We start from the raw sequence: 21,004 nt of genomic DNA, 5'->3' as shown, positions 1-21,004 counted from the left end.
GGTACTAATCATTTGAAAGTAACTACATCCTCTGCTCGTCAGTACGCTCCTTAGAGTTAACGTGGGGAGAAGCATGACTTGCCATATGGAAAATATCAATCAAAATAAAATATTTTTATCTTACATTAAGAGTCATTCACAGTCTCCCACTGGTGTTTGCCATAGGACAAAAACAGTGAGGTTGTTTCAGCACTGTCTAATATCAGAGACTGCAAACTGATGTCCGTCCAGTTCTAATGTAGTCTGGTGTAGTCTTGCTTACTGCAACATCCACATTTAGCAGACTACAAATTTCATGGATGATTTTAGTAAAAGTGAGAGGTTGTAATACCAAAAGAGGACATGAGCCAGAGATGTTCTATTATCCACATCCTATTAAAGGTCAGCAAGAGCCCTTACCTCAATGCTATAATGTGACCAGAAACTTAATTGAAAATATACAAAAAGGTTATTAATAAGGAGATAAAGCCATAGTAAATTTAATATAGCTCACAGAAGGACTTTGGCTAGAAAGAGAAGGTTATATAGATAGATAGATAGACCTTTAATTAAGGTGTATTGCTGGGTTAAGTGTAAATTTTCCAAGCATGCATGAAGATAGAAAACCGGTAATTGCTTCCAAGTTGTATTATAAAAATCAGTCATATTCATTTTACTCCCTATGACAGCCTTACTCAATCCTAAGGTTCATTCACGTAATTGGAAGGGAGACTTCTTTGAGTAAAAACATCAAGAATTGAAGAAAGAGGCAGACAGATTGCAAGAAATGAACGAACAGCACTTGAAATGAAATCATTAAAACCCCTCATCCAAGATTCTCAATAGATTCATGTTTGCTGTCCTCAGGGGATATTTATTACCAAAGCTGAGGGGGAGAAGATTGAAAATTATATCAGAAAAAATTTCTCAACAATCTTATTGAAAAAGTGAATCTGAAAAACCCTCTCCATTTCTATTGCTATCATAATTTTTCTACATCTGAAAATTAGCATAGACTAGAAACTCTGAGTCTTCAAATATTTCTCTCACTGAGACCTCTTGCAACAATTATGTATGACTTAGCTGAGTATTATAAACATGCATACAAAATTTATTCGCTTCAACCATACACTTGTCTTTCACTTGTTCACAACCAATAGTCATATGAATGAATGTGTTAAAAACAGCATTGTTGAAAGTATCCATACAACTCCCTTTGCATAAAGCAGCCTCAGAAAAAAATGACTTACTACAGCAATGAGCCTTTGTGGGTTTGGGAGTTATCCAGTCAGTGATAAGGAAACAATACTTGGTGACTTAAGTGGCAAATAGCAAGCAGTAATGATAAGAGCTAACATTTAAAAGCAATAGTCATGGAGAATAATTTGCAATTCACAAGATTAAATACACTGTCTGAACCATTAATTGACTAGTTTTGAATAATACATCTAAATCTTTTGCCAGGTAAGTTGCATTAAAAAAGAAGATTAAGTTTTTTTTTTTTAAATCTGGGTTTTCAGTGTGAATATTTGTACAGTTTCAGTGACATCTACGTAACTGCATGCCCTTCTTCCCCTAAAAAAGACCTGCACGGGACAGCCGTTTCCACATTTTCTATTCTTGGATAGAAGATATAATTCTATAGTTATAATCAACCAACATGCACTGAATTTTAATCTCCCACTGCATAAATCAGAGTAAGTGCATCATAAATACATTCATGGCATATACAGTGGGTTCTACTGCAGATAAACACATTAACAGTGTTATGCATGTCTTACACGGTTCCATTTAAACAACCACTTGAAAAGGATCCATAGCTGAAAGAGGACTGTAAAAGGGGAGAAGGCTGAGGTGAAGACATTGATAAGTAGCAGACAGCTAAATCCATCCCTGACAGAACTAATGATGTTAAAGATGGCTTTGGCCTACCATCTTTGGTTTCTGGAGGGAAATGACAAGAGATATTACTATATCATTAGCTGTAAAGAGAAGGTCAAAAACATCCTAATGCTAATTGTTTAGAAAATCTAAAATAATCATATGGTGAAAGTATTTAATATTTTCTATTTTCAAAGTGATGAACAAGCTTTAATGAATGAAGTAGTGAGGCTAGAGTAATTAAAAGCTCAGATGTTAGGTTGCTAAAAGGAACAGAACAATAGGTTGAATGGATTATCTTTAAACAATGCAAGACTAAAAGAAAACACCAAAACATTCCTATGTTAACATGAAAGGAATGAGATCTCAATACGTCAAGAACATTAAAGCTAGCAACAATAAATTTTTATCTGTCAGCGGGAAGCAAAGATGGAACTCCAGAAAACCCAGGGAGGATTAGGGAGACCAGTAGACCATTAACAGTGAAACAAAGACAAAGCTGGGAACATAACTATAAAGTGCTTGAGGAAATCCCCAAATCTCTTGGCATTAACACGGCAACAATGACTTTTCACTTCTGTTGCCAGTCTTGCTATCAGGAGAGTTCTACCATTTCTGTCAATGGAAGCCGGATCAGGCCTTAATGTCAACAAGTTACAAAAAGCTCTAGCGACGTTTGAAGTTATTTCATGAAACGCACCTACGGTGATTTGATAAGAAGATGCAGCTAATAGCTGCTAGTAAGCTTCAGGGATGAATACACAAACAAGTTAATGCAAGGTAAGGTGCAGTGTGAAATGGAAGCATTTCAGCCGCTCAGGAGCGAGCACACTCCTGCAGAGTTTGGTGATACCTTGTCGCAGCAGCCAAGCCTTTCCTGTCCTTTGTTTCTGTCCCTGTGCTATGGCTTGTCACCTATTCCAGCAGCAAGACAACTGTTTGTGGAACTGGATCACTGAAATAACCCAAGTTTAAAAAAAAAATTAGACAAAAATCAGGGAGTTTGTTTGTTTAGCCCAGATTATTTCTGTCATCTAATTTAGAGCACAGCTCCGCAAACAGTTGCACTGGCACCAGGAGGAGACAGTAACCTGCAACATGAAGGCAGAAATGAACTTCCAAGCGCAGAAATATCCTCTCAAAGTGGCTTTGTTACTTTGCTTTTGTTTGCAGTAAATGCAAAATAAATTGCCTCTCAGGAAAAGAGAGGTAAGCTAACTTCCATTTTCCCAAGGGTCACAGCAAGCATCCAGGCAGCTATCACAGACTTGCTGAAAAGCTGTGTGTTCACACTCTACCTTATTCTCACAAACTCTGAGAGAGATAGAGCAAGCACATTAACTTGGCACTAAAAGATTAGTTCTGATAAACCTCCACATTTGCTAAGAATTAAGCCCTAAAAAGAACTCTGCTATCTGGCATAGAGTAAGATGTGAACGACCAATGAAAGCTGAAAAAGTATGATAGAAACTCCCTTTGCTTTCTGTAAAGACAGGGTCTAGATAATGTATAAGGAGGAGGGAAATGGTATGTATTATTTCAAGGAAAAATATCCAGGGTTCTTGCCCAGAGGCACAGATCCAGCCATTCTGAACTGGAAGGACCCCATATCACATTCTGTACCAGCTTCTATACCACCAACAGCTTCTATCAACAAAATGAGTGTTCTTAAATTACATCTCTATTTTACAGCGATCCTAAAAGGATATAGCACACACTGAAAATTGCAGCTGTTAAGATCAGCTTCCTCAGTCGCTGCTACAAACATGATGCCTCTTTTACTTGTTCATGTGCTGTAAAACCACTGCAAAAAGCTTTGTATCCTAATGCTTAGCAAGACATGGAGATGGAACCATTTATTTGGGAGTTTTTTATCAAAGAATTGACTTATGATATTTCTGCCCTTCTCAGAAAGGCAGTGGCGGCCATTTGACAGCCTTATTTTACACTTACCATTCTGAAATAATTTCCTCCTATCCATTTTGCAGTTGAAAGAAAAACATGAGAAGGCTGTCGTGTCACTTTTGTGATTCTGGGTTAACTCTGGTTTGGTGTGGTTAGAGATGCAAACCGGCATGTGGCCCCAAGCTACATGACAGATATTGTGGGACAGAGAGCACAGCTCAAGTTGCAAGCATGGTGCTGTTGGATGTGTTTGTGTGGGGAGAGATGAGAAGGTAGGATGTTACTATGGAACATTTCTGTTTACTGGTTAATACTAAACTAATGGGTCTTGAGCTCTGCACAAGAGTTGACAACAGACCTGGGAACTTTGGTCTTGCTTGTTGATAAGCCAATGTGTTGGGCAGAGAAATCGTGCATGAAGAACAGCAAGTCATCTGTCAGTCTCAGCTCACCAGGATATCTGAGTCAGTGGACAAAGGTTGTTTTGAATAATGTGTTTTAGCCTTGTAAGGCAAAAAACAATTGCATTTAATGTTTTTTGGTCAGGAATTGCCTTTTTTGTTTTAGCAGTTAAATGGGGTTAAACAACTGTTAGTCTTTCAAGATGTCTTAACAGATTGCCCAACCATCAGGTGCAGTCACTATCTCTCAACATTCTTCACTCGCTCCCTCGCCTGCCACCTCCTTTGTATCTTTGTGCCTTTTTGTTTGGATCCTTCTTTTTTGTTTTTAAATCTCTACTTTTTTCCATGTGCAAAGTCATTACTAGTATGGAGTGACACCTCCTTTTTCTCTAAAGCCCTCTGACGAACATCTTTCCTTGATGAAGCAAAGTAGCCAATATGCTGCACTTCTCTTTAGAGAAGGAGGAACTCATTGCTCTGTAAGGAGTTCCACAAGCACTGAGACAAAAGAAGCAAAGAACAAAACAGTGACCAAGCCACTGTTGCTTAAAAAAAAGATACAACCCATCAAAAGCTTGGTTCTCCTTCCTGACACATCCTTCTCCTTGACTGTACAATGTTCTCTTTTGTTGGCAGATTAATTTTTTATTCAAGAAGTTACAGTTTATCACATATGTTCTTTACCAGTCCTGTTCATAAAAAAATGATTTTTTGGACCTCTCCTCTAATATAGGGAGAAGAATAAGTTTCCAAAATCAAGTATTCATCATCAATAAGCAAATAATGTAGAACATTTTTGCAATATCATAATAAATTAAAAAATCTCTTCTTTGTTAGGGCCCAACCCAAAGCCAAATAATATCTGTGGACAAACTTCAATCACATTTGATCAGCCCTCATAAATACAACTATTAGTTCAGACTGAACGTTGATATTGCAAACTGAAATAACTTGGGGCTTCATTTAGCCTTTTCACAAACAAGCATCAGCAGCATCAATGGGAATTACTCATATGAAGGCGTGGACATAAAGCCTGTACACTATCTACGTCAAGTCCTCAGTTTATTTAGTAAATACTATAGCTATGTGAACGTATCCAGCATACTGTCAGTCAACCCAATTGATTTTCTTCCCAAGTACCCATTTGCAATCACCAGGATGCCAAATGTCCCTGAAGGATACTACAGAAGAAACAAGACCCAAAACACAAGCTGAAACCTCAGGGCAGACCCATCCCTGTGAGTATTCTGTCCAAACTGCTGTCTAGCTCTCCCCATCCCCTTTCTTTTCAATTCATGGTTGTATTCCATCCCTTACACTTACCAGTCTTCTGAACAACCCAATAACTTGTATGCTGCCCATAAGCCCTCCCATTTTGATCTACTTCAGCCCTTATCATTCTTGCTATATTTCACTTTTGCTATCCTTTCTCCTAGGATCAAAGGAGGGATAAATGTGCCCCTCAGACAGCCTTAGAACAGCCTTAGTCTTAATAGTCCACAAGTTGTTTTAGATCAAAGTAGAGCATTCCATGTCCAGCACTTAAGAAAAAAGAAAAAGTGAAAGGCTGCTTCCTAAACTTCTAGATTCATTAACATTAGAACGATATGAAACTGAGAGGCAGGAGTGATTTATACTATCATCATCACCATACCAGAAGTTACACTGTGTAAGTGGTCCTATGCTCTCATGGATGGTACATAGGACTGGAGTCCAGAAGCTTTAGCTCATCCTGCCACTGACATCCAGTTCAACCTTAGGCAAATTACACAGCTTGATCCTAGACCTCCTGAAGTCATTAGCGAAGGTCCTTTTGACGTAACAGTACAGGATCAGGTCCTGCATCTTTCCTCTTCTTTTGTTGCAAGGTGTCTCCAGGGTGAATGTGTGTGGAGTATTTCAAAGATTTAAAGTACTACAGTTGTCATTCTACAATTCTTTCTCATGCCTAGTAATTTTTACTTGTGTGAGTAGACCCACTGGCTCCATATACTCATCATTATTTGTAATGTTTCTAGTATTATTTATAACGCATCTAGTTTTCTGGCACATTTTTATTATTTTTAAAAGCAGAACATTTTTAGCAGCACATTTTACATATTGAATAGATGAATGATATAATTAACCAAAGAAATGTGGTAAGAAACACAAAGGAAATGCTCTTATTACATCAAATATCTGATTGCCCACAGTTACTCTCAAGTCAAATCTGCTACTATTCAGAGAGCTGTCACAGATCAGTTCTCTTTTTGTTTTTCTTTTAGCTTTTTTTAGTGAGTCTAAGTCAAGACTTGTCATTCTTTGTTTTAGAGTCTTACTGTATGAGTATCAAAATGAAGAAGCAAAATCACACCTCTGCATGACCTCCAGTGATACACTCGTAGGTTAACCTCAATTCTCCAAACACCTTATAGGGTGTTTTTTTTTCTTTTTTTTGCTCCATCAAACACAGGTTTGCAAATCGTGGCCCAAATTGCATCTACATCATGGAAATTTCAGCAGCCCTGTAATGTTGCTTGCGTTTGAAGATCTATCCTCGGATCCTCAATGAAAAGTAAAAGAAAGTTGAGTCTAAATATATATATGGGTTTGGCCAAGATCACCAAAGATGAATTTTAGGACTGAGTGACCCGATTCTATTCCCTTCATTATCCTAATAGCTGGATATCCTAATAGCTGCTATTCCTCTTATCTGTCCGCTTGGCAAGACTGTCGTATGTTCTGTGGCTTTGTTGCTACAGAATGAATCAAATGTCTTTGTCTACGAAAGGACCTTACAAGGCAGAGGTTCACTAGATATTCCATAGGTTGGATGCCTTCCGCACAGTTGTGCGTAGGGATGTCTTATAGGATGGGAAATGAAAACCTTCACAGCATCCTGTCTTTTGAAAGTATGGCACAATAAACACCACCAAGATAAAAAGTACCAGCTGAGAACTTCACAGTCCAAAAAATCAAACCGACCAGGTAGCTAGCGCTGAAGGAGTTAATGTGTCTCCAATTAACAGGCAGACATTGAATGGTCCTGCATCCTAAGTCAGGCATTTTTAAAGCTTATGTTTCTGAAACAGAATGCATTATCCTGACTAAACGTCTCTTCTTTTCTATCCTCAAAGGAGTGGTAATGAGCTAAAAGCTGCTAGAAGTGCCACCTACAAAGGAAAAGAAAGTTACTAACACACTTGCACTACATGGGCTTGTCTGGAACAAGGTTAAGTGAAAAATTTCTAGCATCCACAGCACACTTGCAGAGCAGGACCAGATGCTCTGTTCCCACATCCGTATATCTGTCAGTGCCAGTATGACTATTTCCAGGACCAGTTATACTTCATTGATTATATACAGTTTAGGCAATCTCCATGATTGTTTGATACAACTCAGGCTTTGGCCTTTTAAACAATGTTCTCTTCTATTAAATATGGTCCTTTCAACATGGCAATATATTAGCGTTGGTCTTTATTTTACCTAACTTCAGCTGTCTAAAATCAATTGGCAATTATAAGCTACCCACCCCAGACTCTCTGCATATTTTGTGAAGTATTAGGAAGTGGTATTATGAAGTAACTCCAAAAGGCAATCCATCCCACCCTAGCAGAACTAAGACAGATGGGATGAATCACCATCTCAGGGTACCTATTTGTCCCCATTGACGATAGATCAAGACCTGGGTGGCTTCCTTAGACTGAACGCTTAGCTTTAAGATGGCTTAAGTTAGGTGAGATGAATCCCACTCAAACAGATTCATATTCAACATTAAATTCTGCTGCTTCCCACAATCTAAATTATTTTAGTCATCATGTGCCTTAGTCACAGCCTTTTGCTGTTTTGTTCAAGTAGCTGATTTATGGAGTAAAGAGTCCTTCCTAGAAAGGAAAAGGAAAATGCTTCTTGCCTTTTTAACTTTGCTTTTGTTAGCCAAGTACTTCCTGCACTATGGCAAGGTGTGGGTGTGTGAACTCTTCGTGTGTAACAGATGCCAGTGAAGCTGAAGCCAGGAGATAATTTTCAAAAGCTGCCTGGCAAGCAGTTGGTCACCGGGCTGTCAGAACACAGAAACTACCCAGCTGTGCAGCCAGAGCTGGACAGGTTGGCAGAACAGTGCACTGGAAAACCAGCACTTTCCAGAAGTAGGTATCCAAATCCTATAGGTCTGATTCTCTCACAGTCCTCTGAAAACCCTAGTGTTGGATTTTAAAGATTTGGCTAAAGAAACTCCTGGTGACTCAACATGACTCAGTCCAATTAAGAACTGAATCAGGGTCTCCAAATTTGTCCCATGAAGCTCTTCATCTGAAGATTTCAAAATGCATTACAAAGATTCAAAGTGCTAACAAGTAAGACAGTCCAATGATGATATCAATTCCAGCATGATGCACTTCCCACGTGATCTTGGGTAAGTCCATATACAAACAGACTTTTTACAGATATTTAGAAGCCACACAGGGATTTTGAGTTTAAATATAATAAACATTGCAAGACATCTTGATAATCTCTAAGGAATTCTATAAACCAGTTGTAAAATTTTATAGAAAGAGCATTCCACTAACTATTGCACTCCAGGGGCTTTCCTGTAATACATACCTGTCCTATTCTGTTCCAGAACATAAACAGAGCTTCACTTTTCAGCTAGATCTATTGTCTGAACCATGTAGCCCTAAATTCACAATTTTGCCATCAGCCTCTTGCTTGTTTCAGAAAAAAATAAAGAAGAGGCAAAGCTTAACAGAACAATGTTACACATTTGTTTAACCCTTCCTTGGTGGAGCTTCAAAATACAGGCATTAACATCACACAAAGCAGCTATACAGTTTTAGGATTTATCTAGTTTCTACTGAAGACAATGATGAAACCACAGGCTGGTTTCATTTGTGTGAAAGTGCTGACTACATTCTCAGAAAACAATACTGTACAAGCCCTAAAAATAACAGAGAGTTTCTTAAAAGCAGTGATTGATTGTAGGAGCAGCTGAGTACATTCAACAGCATTGGTGCTGCTGTCACAATGAATACGTTAGGGCCTAAAACAGAACCCACTGAAATCAACAGAAACGTAACTATAAGCACCAATAATCCTTAGATTAAGCCCTCACACAATCCTTCTTTATTTCAAAATAAGATATGGCAAATCACATTTAAGAAAATTATTTCATGGGCAGCAAAGAGTATGTCCTATGTATTGTATTGATAAAGAATACAAGCTATCATACTATAATACTGGGGAAACACTGCAAACTCTTGCACAATATCTAAACTGTATGAGATATGCTTAAACCACCCTAATTGCACAATAGTATACCAAAAGTTATCAGCTGAGTTGCAGTACTATGTCAGTGCAGCAAGCATGGACCAAGATGCTGCAGCTCTACATACCATGCAGAAACGTCCAGATGACCCTCAGGCAGTCCTGGAAAATCCTGGCCCCACATGTTCCATCCTGTTGTTCCTGGGTTTAAGAGGTATTCCTCTGCTAACTTGCATTTGGAGAAGACGTATGTTTGAGTGCTAGTGAAAAGGAAAATAAGATTCTGTGGAGGAGTCTGCCATAGTGATCTGCTAATGGTGGTCTTGTCCTCATGTCCCTGTCACACAACCAAAACCACCACGGGCACTAGCTGCCTTCCCTGCTTATAGCTGTCACAGAGGTTACATCTGCACTGTAAACTCCAAAGGACCAGGGCACAAGGTTGAGCCATGGTCCATGACTTCCAAACTGTTTAGCCGTTAAGACCCTCCTTGGCATGGTTTTGGCCTGTGCCAGCTAGCACGCTCCCAGCAGTGCCCAGGCACACTCGGGGACAGCAAAGGCCAAAGACTATTCCCACAAGGCAGCCTGGACAAAGCCACCTGCTTGGGAGGCAGGAATGGAAGGAAAGAGTTTAACCACACGGCCAGGAGCCATGACATGCTACTTTGTGTTTACATCATTTAATTTTCCAGCCAGAGCCAGAGAGACTAGAGTAAGAATGGTCACTGCTCCTGAGGCAATGAATTACTTTTTTTAAAAGTTGCTTACTGAAAATAGTACTTTGGTGAGGACATGCAAAGAGAAAGCTCACTGCTTTTGACTAGGTTTGCCCTATGCTGTGGCTAAGCTGAGCACTGCAGTCTCTTGGGCTGCCATCCAGCTGGATTCACCAGCAATTCATTCACTAAAAAAATGTAGAAAAAGAAACAGGAAAAAACTATATGAGGTTTCCATGGCCACTTGACTGTATACTTTCTTTCTGACCGTTATCACAAATTTCAACACTTGCCAGTTTGCCATCCAAACAAGCAACAGATGTCAGAAATAATGCTTGTTTTTAGTGAGCATTCATTTCAGATCCATCGCAGTGAAAGATACTGTCTTTAAGCCCAAGCAAGGGAAACGCTTTCATCTGTGTAATAAAATACAAAACATAGATACCCAGACTTCTGAACTCTGGCCTTACATCTCTTCTGCTTCTGCAGTTCATATTTCCCAATTATGTTGAACTTCCGAGGTTCATGTTCTTTTGTGGATGCTTTTTGGAAATACATGTTAAGAGTAGCACAGCATAAGGTTTTCTGAAGGACATTCAAAATTACAGAATGAGAAACAGAAGTGAGCTGTGACAGGATCAGAACACCAAACAGGCCCTCATTCATTTTATGGAAAAAAGTGTGGATTCTATGTGAAAACACAAACTTATTCAGAAGTTTCCTCTAGCGAACATATGGTGGAGAAATTGCATAAACTTTGACTTTAATGCTCTAGAAGAATGAAGAGAGGACAGAAATAAAGGCCATGTAATTACCTCCTCATCAGTGATACTGCACTATATAGCAGAGGAGACCCTGCATTCACTTCTGACATATTCAAGAGTAACAGGTGGAAGTGCAAGTGGTCCTCCTCCTGCACTCCCCCATGTGCTTGGCCAGCTTATCACTATTATCCAGCCAACATAAAACATACTGCTTAAAAGGAAAAACTCTCAAAATTTCCACTAACTACTAACCTTGCTTTCCTATTATTCTCTTTCTGTCCTATTTCCCTATTTCAGCCCCCACACTCTGGTCCGCTTCTTGGAGCGGTATCTGGATTTTCCATTGTACTGCAGAGCCTTCTTCTCTCACTTCCCTCTTTCAGACAAGTTCATCTCTCTAACATAAACCCATTCTTTATGAGTTTTAGGACTAAAAACTTCTATAGGGAATTTCATATCTCTGCCCAAATTCCAAGCTTATAGTCTAAGGATTTCCCTAAATCAGGATCTCAGAGCTATCTGATTTATTGTTCTTGTAACTCTGACACTTTTGCCAAAGTATAATAAATCCAAAAACCCAGAGAGTTTCCCTACCCATCTTTGCTGGCAGGATGAACAACAGGCTACTCAATAGTTAACAACAAGATTTTCCCTCCATCCTCTTAACACTTGGTCTGAAAGCACTACAAGCTCTGAGTCACCGTACAGTTGATTTGAGCTTAACCCTAATAGCTCTGTTATGCCTTGGCTTATTCTTAAATCTTCTTGGAAGCAGGAAAGCATCAACAATAAACTTCTAAGGCTTAACACTCCAACATCAGGTAAATGGGTTTATCGCCATTAAACATATCAGTAGTGTCCTTTCCATCAAAGAGCTGTAAAGTAATGCGGGAGCAAAAGCATGTGCCTGCTGGTATATGCCTGAAGAGGTTCTGGGAATTAATTCGACTCTGCAGAACTATTCCAGTTATTCATGTGACTCAGCGGCTGAGACTGGGATCTTCCTGCGCTCACATGGTGACGTGCTGATTCAGGCTGGTTCAGCAGCGCGGGATCCGAGAGACACCTTATCAAAAGAAAAGCCCTCTTGGGGGACAGGCTCTCCCAGTAGTTGGAAAGGAAATTTCCACTGTGCTATCTGTACTAGTCCAGTGGGGCAAAAATAGCAAGTTATTATCAGATCTCAATGATTTTCTTAACGGTGGGTAAGAAAGGGATTGTTATTTTCAACCAACAGAATACTTCTTAGCACCACCGCGCTATGATATCTGCCCAGAGGTGATCTCAGGGTTAAAGACTAGCACCGTGACAAAGGAAAACAGTACTCTGCACTTTTGCTTTCAGTCATACTTAATAGAATTTCAGTCACACTTGATATTCAAGTTTTATGTACATATATTTTATTCATAAATGTTTTAGAAAGGATTAATACCTGGCTAATGCTTATTATAGGCATGTTGCAGACAGGAACAGTACATTATAAGTAATTTATCAGCACCCCCTAGACTTATTCAGCTTTGTAAGTAATGACTGATTATTAAGACATTTGTAATGTATTAACCCTTTATAAACCATTTACAAATATTATCTTGACCTACGGGGCACTCATCATCCCCATTAGACACAGAAGATGATAGAAATTTTCTGATGAAATGGGGGCATCTAGGATGGAGCTCTACACCTGAGCCAGTCACTCCATGCTCTCTCTGTGGATAACAGAATCAAGGGCATAAGTCGGTCTCCTAAAGTAGACATCTAAAATAGGTCTATCAATGGTAGCCAAAACATTTGAAGTAACCTGCTCAGGGCCTTACAAAACAAACTGTGGCAGGTCATGAACGAGACTCACATCTCCTAATTCCTGTCCTCACTCTCACTCCACAAGACTACAGCTGCCCTGTAACCACATAATCATAGTCCTGCAAGCCTTCAGTGAAGCTGCGAATATACTTAATCAATAGCCTTAAATCTCCCAGCTCCAGAAAAACAGGCTTCCTTTAATACCACGCACAACCCAGAATTTTTATAGGAGCAACCAGTATAGTCAATATAATCTAATTTCAGCCACCTAAATATTACAGTATTCAGAAGCACCTAGTTAAGTGCTAGTGTTACATCTCACCCTGAGTAGTATGGTTTCATGGTTCATGCTGATGTTAAAAATAGCAATGCCCAATTACAATACCAAAGTATTGTTTCCTGCACTTACTGTTCCTCAGCAGCCTCCCTCTCCTCAGCCTTAGAGTTGGAGTTTCTCTTTCAAGAGAGATTATTTTCTTTCTGCTCACTTCCTCCACAATAAATGGTACATTCAAAATACAGGGGAAATAGCATCTTTAACCCCTCCAGTGGGTATAAGAATAATCACAGCAGAGTGTGATACATAGGTGAATTAAAAAAAAAAAGGCGCTGGCATGGGCTTTAGTATGTATCACTGCGTTGGGGTAGAAGAAGGTACCGCCTTTAAGCTGTGGAAAGGAGGCTGTTCCTAACAGAAATGAAAGGAAAAAATCTAAGACAGTATCTCAGGATGTTCTCCCTTTCCACCCTGAAGATCTGGAAGACCTCTTAATTGCCTGTCAGACTGAAGCTACTGATGTAGGTACTGCCTGCACAACTCCCTCCAGTCCTTAAAGCTGTGAATTCTTGCCCAAACCAGAACTTAAGTATTTTTATCTGCATGAAAAACATAAACACTAGACACTCAGAAGCATAAATCCACATGGTATTTGAGGGTTAAAAAACAGAGGAAAACTGTAGCCTGGGAAAACTAGGGGCTTTCCATTCCCGCTGTAATGAAATGACAGATTTAAAGTTCAGAGTGAGAAAAGTCGTTGAAAGGAATTAGATTTCAAGCTTCCTGAGACATACAGGCTTTATTTTTCAAGGCTATTGATGAATCTATCAATCTCCTGATTACTGTCTCCCCTGCCCCCCCCAAAAAACCTCTAAAAAAGGAATCTGCTGCCTTAATTGAAAGGAAAAGGGTTTAAAGAATATCCACTGTAAGGTCTCTCTTAAGAAGGAAAGTCCCTGGAGGCAAAACAATAATTGGTTTTGACCTTCCGCAGTTAAGGAGGCGTTGGTAAAGACTAGACTTAAACACAGCCTGACAACTGCGAGTTCCAATCAAATTCAAAAAGAGACGGAAATTGGATAAGCAAATTCCTTTTTGTTCATGACCCCGGTCCCGCTTTCCTTTCCCCCTGCAGCATGACACATCAGAATCTTTCCTGTGTACCATAAATCACTGGCAAGACAGCAGTAGCCTTTGAATAGCTGTCTTATATTTCGTTCATATCTTCCAGACAAGCAGTATTAGCCGTCCCCTGTCTACTTTGGAACAGCAAAAACATGAAATGCAGTACAAAGGCTAGCTATAGCAAGGAAGGAAGCAGTGTATTTCATTGCTGTTTTCAGCATGGTGTAAATTCCCTCTCTCAGAATTTGGAAGGACTCTTCACATCAGCCCTAGCAGTTGCTTGCCAACATAACAAAACTTGTTTTTGAACGCAGAAACTCACAATCCTCATTTTGTCAGATGCTGCAGCTGGCAAAATGCTTTCCACGTCTTAAATTTGAGCTTGTCGAAGATGCTCTATGCCAGCACTGCTCAGGGAAACATAACGTTTCCTGTGTTACGTTCCTCACGGCAAGTGCATCTCAGCCCAGTGTCCATGGAAACTCCTGGCAGCAGCTGGAGGCACCTACCTGCTTCCCACTGCTTGTGCCTGTCAATACTCATCATCGCCACTCGGCTGAGCCACGCTGGCCCACTGCCATGCTGCCTGCCAAGGCCTACTCAGGCTCCCCTTGTTATTTGTTTCCTACCAATTCCACTATTTGTAGGTAAATCAGAAATCTCAAAACTCATTTTTCTGTTGCAAGGACATGTCAACTTAATAATGATTCAAAGGCCCAGAGAAGTTTTGTTTACAATACCCCTGAAGGCAAGCTTACACTTGAATGTTTCTACTTAAAAAAGTAATTTCATATTTTCTGCCAGAAAAGACAAACAGGAAAGACTCACAACACAGAGGCCACATACCAAATCAAAATGCATGAACTAATGGTGAATTTTTCCACCTTAAATGGCCAGCCACTTTGACATGGTGACCACTGAAATCCGACTCATGTAATTTGCAGATATGACTCACAAGAGTTGGAGGTCCAAAAGCAACAAGAGCACAGCTGGGAGAGATATCAAGACTTTGGAAACAGAAATTGGTTATTTTTAGGGTCTGAGGAGAGAGAGGTGAAAGTGCAAGTGGTATAAAATCAGGTAAGTGTGATGTCCATGTATTTGCTCCAGGTTGATAGGGTTTCACTTTCTCCTGGAAGGGAGCTGAAAGCTGGGAATGACCCCATACGGATAGAGTTACAGGAGTTAGCAGCAGCAGGACTGTCCCAGAATACCAGCTCCATATGCTTTGACCCTTCCTCAAGTTTTGGGAAAGGTTGCTTCTTGCACTCGCGAACCTAACCCTGGTTAGTTGCCATGCCTCTTTCAGCCTTTCAGGCGTTGCGGTGGCTGACTCCTGCTGCGTCTCTGGAAAGGGCATTTCTCCTCGGTCCCAGAGGAGCTCCCTTGATGTTTCAGGCCAGAAGAGCCCGAAGAATCAATGTGACATTCAGAGTCTGACAGCAAAGCAGAATATCCTGACGGTATCCAAGCCATGCCGCAGCTGCTGCAAGCCAGCTAACCTGGCACCCTACATGCTCTCTGAAACCAGGGAGGGGCATTCAGCCCAAATCTAGACCCAGCAAGGAGCAAGCAATTAGTACACAAAGCACAACCACTACTGATCTTTGCAAAGACCAGTTTTGGAAGAGATTTCAAAATCACAGATCTCTACCATCTGCATCCTCCAGGTCTCTGCTTCCCAACCATCAGCCCTACCTGCCCCGTCTCATTCCATACATGCAATTCTCATATATACACCTGCTTACTCTATCTGGTGATCTCTGAATTTTGGAGAAGTAATAATGTGCCTGTTTAAAAGAATTTGAAGAATTCACTTTAATTCATGGAACTCTGGAAATTCATGGCTCTCCTTACTCTGAATTTCTCCTGTGCACTGCTCCCAGTTTTCCTCTCCCAACCACTGTCCTTAGAAGGACCATGCATTCCTACCAGGAGGCACAAAGGAGGAGAATGAATCCTTATCTGTGATAGTGTTCAAACAGTATGTAGGCAATGGGAATTAATAAAACTGGAACAGGCTCAGCACCGGCACTTTATGTAGGACAATACGTACCTCCTGAGCTGGGTCATGTACCTAGCACGTCCTTGCTGAAGTGCCAGCTTTGCAGAGGAATGCTGTCACTTACAGGGGAGCCGCTATGTACTATAGTAGTGCTGAGGCCTCTGCAAAAAGGCAACAAGGCAGGTTAGCTGGGAGCATATCAAAAATCTATAAATAATGTTCTATAAATGAAGTTCCATAAAAGACCTAAAAATACCAAGAGGGCAGTTTGTCAGTTGTTGGGTTTTTTCAATGTTATTTTATTTATTTATGGAGTTCTGCTGAATGGAAATGGAGTTTTAGAGCCAAATAAGAAAAAAAAATCTAATATTCAAACTGCAAGGAGCTGTGTGTTTTTAATGCCCCTGGAAATGGAAGGTGCTAAGCACCCTTCACAGTTGCACAATCTATCCTGAAGTTGTTATCCAGAAAGGAAACACTATTTACAATTGTCATTAGGCACTCACTAAGTGTTCTGAAAAGATGATTTTTGCTCCCAAGAATTTACAATTTAAGTAACAAGGAATTCTTACAATTTTTTTGTTTCTGCTTCTTGTTATTAATTCTTATGTTTTCTAACACTTGATAGTGAAACAACAGGCTTCAGTCATAGATCTCAAAATAATTCGGCTAAAAGTTCATTGTCAGAAGACAAAATGAAGTCTCAGCACTCTGAAGCGATTTACTGGGCCTCACCGGGCAAGGCAGTGGCAGGACCAGAAAGAAGAGCCGAGTCTCTGCCGTCAGCAGCAAGGCCGCAGGGACCCTTCAAGCTTCTCCTATTTTCAACACTATGAGTTGGGAGAGGGGGAGCTGGGATGGCGGAGGTGACATTAGGACAGGAAATGAGCCAACGCAAGTGTCTTGAACAACTATTACTTCCTAACACGGGAGCAGGGCAGAGTTTGCTAGCACGGTCCTTTAGCTCTCCGCATTAAGTGCTGTAGAGATTTCTGTCAAAGACAAGGTCAGGTAAGGACAATTTTCACATACTGTTTCAGTGTGAGACCTCAGGAGAAAGCCTACCAGAGCCCTGCCTTCTCTGGTACCCCAAGCCTGGACACCACAAAACCTCCTCAGTTACCCAGCACAGCCGTGCCAGGAAACCAGCCATAGCGCCGGGGTGAGAGCATGTCTGCAGAGCTATGCCGGAGCGCAGAATTCGGCTCTCTTAATGCCGAGGGCACTTTGCCCTAAACATCCTTTTAATTCACCACATTTGTTTTCAAGTGCAAGAGTCTCTTGAATCGCCCAACTGTGAAAGTTTTAAAGATCGTGAAGAAAGAATCTGCCCTGCTTTCAGTGACACCTCTGCCGAATTATGCTCTCGTCTAAGAGGGGAGCAACCTAGCTCTTCCCTGCCCAGACATCCATGCTATGAGAATGACACACCACCAGTCACACTGTTCACACCAACTGTGGCAGTAAACTTTATTTCAACTTTGACATTTCGTTCCTGCGCAGTGACTCATGACTGTCTATGATGCTCCGTTTAGGGATGCAAGACTCCAAAGCCAATGCAGAAAAATAAGCAGCAAGCTATAGGGATCAGAAAGAGGCACTTGCTCAAAAGGAAGCACATCATCATTTTTGTATACTGTGGGGAGGAAACAATAGACAAGGACAAGTTCCAGTTACTACATACTTTCACAGAGTGAGATTAGCAAGTTATATTACCCCTTTACTACCAGGTCTACTTTTTTTTCCAAGAGAAACTTGGGCAAGCAATGAAAAATTGCATCCCTTCTAACCAAGCCTGAGCTAGTTAGATGTCAGCAGGAGAGGTGACGGGTGACAGCAGCGAACACGTTCTGCTTCTGAAGGAGCAATGAAACACACAGGTGCACAGATCTGTCATCGTCCCCAGCAATCCAGTGCGAGGGAGAAGCCAGGACGTCAGACAATCCCCTCCACAGCTCACCCAGACACAACAGATTTCCCTCCGCCTGCCCCTTCTAAATTTACTAACTGTGTTCTGGCTCTATTTATGTAGCTGGTGCTCACAGAGCATTAGGAAAAAATAATAGTTCTTAAAATCCTAAATTAACTTTTCATGTTTGGGTGTCTAGAATTACTTTGTAGGTATCAAATAGGATATACGAAATCATGAACCCTACTTTACAGGTGAAGCTGTGCTCAAAGGTGAAAAACAGCTGACAGGCTTCTCAAAGCAGTAGCTGGTGTCAACCAGAAGAGCTCTCTTGGCTATGGCTGAGCTACGATGACTTCACCAGCTGAAGAACAGCCCAGAGTGCTGTTTTTGCCCTAAGTTTCCACCTATAGCCATAAAATGCATTACCAAACTCCTGCAACAGAAAATCTGTAAACAGCTAAATGAGTTCATATACGTATCTGCTGACTGGAAAATGTCCAGGTTAACCTACTCAGAAACCAAACTCCTTTCCCTCATCTTGCACCAGAGAATTATTTATTTGCCTAAAGACACTTTGAGGCAATTGGTATATTTGAAGGCTGGTATTAAGACTGCTATTGATAGTGGTGTGGGGAAGAAAATTGCAGTGGAACGTCAGTAATCTGAGCATTTTTGGACTGGAACAGTATCCAGATTAATGAACATCGATGCTATTTCAAGGTTGTGTTTGCTAGTATTAGTATGTAGTCAGACATACCAGAATGCTGCCTTCTTTTAAAGCCAAAGTTTTGACTTAAGACAACATGTAGCCATGGCAGCAGGAGTAGCAGAGGTAACAGGTTACTGTTCAGCTGGCCAAGTCATTTGGATTAGTGAGTTTTGGAATAAAGAGGTTTCACTGTATTTCATTAACTTGTCTTAAGAGCTCTTGATCTTATTTCAAACCACCCAACCATTAACGTCTCATATGAGTCAATGTGTCTAACCTGAGATTTGCAAGAGAATTTTTGAAAATGCCTGTTTAAGTGGTACGGGAGCTTACTGGTTTGGGGATGAATTTATACTCCTGAAAGGTGTAAAAAAAAGTTACTCTCCAGGATCCGAGTACTTGCTATCAAGTGTAGTCAAACATATCTTATGGTATCACCTTAATATTTATCTAAGAGTGATGATTATATTACTTATTCCAATTTCTAGATGAAATAATTGTTATCATTTTGTGCTCTCCCTCTTTTTCTAAGCTCTGAAGAGGCTCAATATTTGTATTTTATGTATACAGTTTGGAAAGGTCAAACCTAAGCATTTGATGTAAGGAACAAAACCAAATTATTATACACCAGTGCAAGCCTAGGTACTAAAAGATGGTTAGGTACAACACTATTCAAGTGACACTTATCCAAAGTTACATCTTCTGTGCTTCAGTCAGACCACCATGGCAGAGATCATGCTAGTGCTTCCTCTATAAACTGGGAATGGGGTTTATAAAGGAACCATAAAGCCAAGCAAAAGCTTTGACAAGGACAATATCTAATTCAGTACACTGAGTTGTATCAGAAAAAAGTTAAATTTTAGCACTTAAAGAGAGTGTCAATAAGTAGTTGGTGATTTAAGCTGGACTTTTCACATTTGCATGAGGAAGGCTGGGAGAAATGACAAATGGTGGGAAGGTCCTGTTCACCCACAAGACCTCTGCTCACATAACCCACCCTCAGGAGGGTTAACCTGGCACAGGAGTGAGCACGCTGTGGTCAGGATTTATGGTGGTTAGGAAAGGGGCGACAGGCTTATGAACATTAGCTCTCTTTTTCTTCCATCTCTCCTTCCCAGATCCTGTCTATAGCTCCATTTTGTTCACGAGTCAAGCCTGATAGAGACCTGTAGTGCAGGAGGATGGGACAGTACTGCCCCTTATGCATGGTTTTTTGTTCTTGTGGGACGAAATGCTGAAATGGAAACATCTTGACCAGGCCTAAATTATCTTTCAGAGCTATGCTGGCATACAGGCTCCAGCTTCACACAGCCAAGTGGCAGGACCTCATTGCACCTGTACTTCAGGATAGAGCTTGTGTGGGAGGTGGTCCTCCCCTTTTATTAAGCTTCTCTGCCTGGAGGCCAACTGGCCAGCTAGGTTATGACTAGACACAGCACAAACAGGAGAGATGGAAGAGCAGTCTCACAAATTTTTCCATTTGACACAGTCTTTGGAGAAGCCTCAGGCATTTGGTATCATACAAATGTCATAGAGAACCCTGACCTCACTGCAAAACACCTATTTAACAAACCACAACCAATGTATTTCAAGAAGGAATTAGAACATGAAGATATTCTGCTTTTAATTGAAGTACAGTCAAGATATAAAAGAGTCGTAATGTGTGGTACACAAGCTATCACAAAAGCTTTCTTTTCTAAATGGAGGAAAACCAACTCCACCAAAGCTTTGTGTGGTATCAGCAGGCAGAGGGTGACTTTTTGATGATGACCACCATACCAAGATCATATACTACTCTTTCCACAGGTTACATTATCCAATCTATATGATATTTATTTGCTACCTACCACTAGTTATTAAATAAATATTTTTCCGATAGGCTGGCATCTTCCCTGGCATATAAAAATAACACCAGATGTTAAAGAAAACAACTTACCTACATATTTGACTCAATGATCAGAATGGCTGTCTGGTACATAATACACAGGACTGGGCAGGCTTCTTTAGAGGCAGATGTGGAATTTGGGCAAGTGGAAGACTGTGACTCAAATAAACGTTCTAGAGAAGGAAAAAGCTAGAATAAAGGAAAGCAGTATACAAGCGTAAGGGGAGAATGATACCAGGGAAATCACAGGTAACTAAGAAACTGATTGCCTTCTCTTTTACACAGTCTCAGCCATCTCTCCCTTGCAGTTACGCACACATCTTGGTAACACAGAAAGGCAAAGTGACTGACAAGTACAGCAATCTGCTATCATTAAAATAGGTAAAGGTACATCTCAA

The 21,004-nt window shown here is 40.5% G+C and overlaps 1 long non-coding RNA gene across 1 annotated transcript in view; it reads right to left on the bottom strand.

Moving 5' to 3' along the window:
* The window catches only part of LOC135329068 (uncharacterized), a 177,870-nt gene that overhangs the window by 14,303 nt on the left and 142,563 nt on the right, over positions 1 to 21,004 (bottom strand). Inside the window, exons 7-8 of the long non-coding RNA XR_010390275.1 lie at positions 20,658 to 20,795; positions 9,539 to 9,670 (exon numbers count right to left, since the gene is read on the bottom strand). This is a non-coding gene — a long non-coding RNA (uncharacterized LOC135329068). The remainder of the gene's footprint in view (positions 1 to 9,538; positions 9,671 to 20,657; positions 20,796 to 21,004) is intronic.

This window comes from Dromaius novaehollandiae, chromosome 8 (assembly GCF_036370855.1).
Source record: "Dromaius novaehollandiae isolate bDroNov1 chromosome 8, bDroNov1.hap1, whole genome shotgun sequence".
NCBI classification, from domain to species: Eukaryota; Metazoa; Chordata; class Aves; order Casuariiformes; family Dromaiidae; genus Dromaius; species Dromaius novaehollandiae.
Note: the sequence above shows the minus strand (reverse complement) of the source record. Positions and strands in the feature narration are given on the sequence as shown.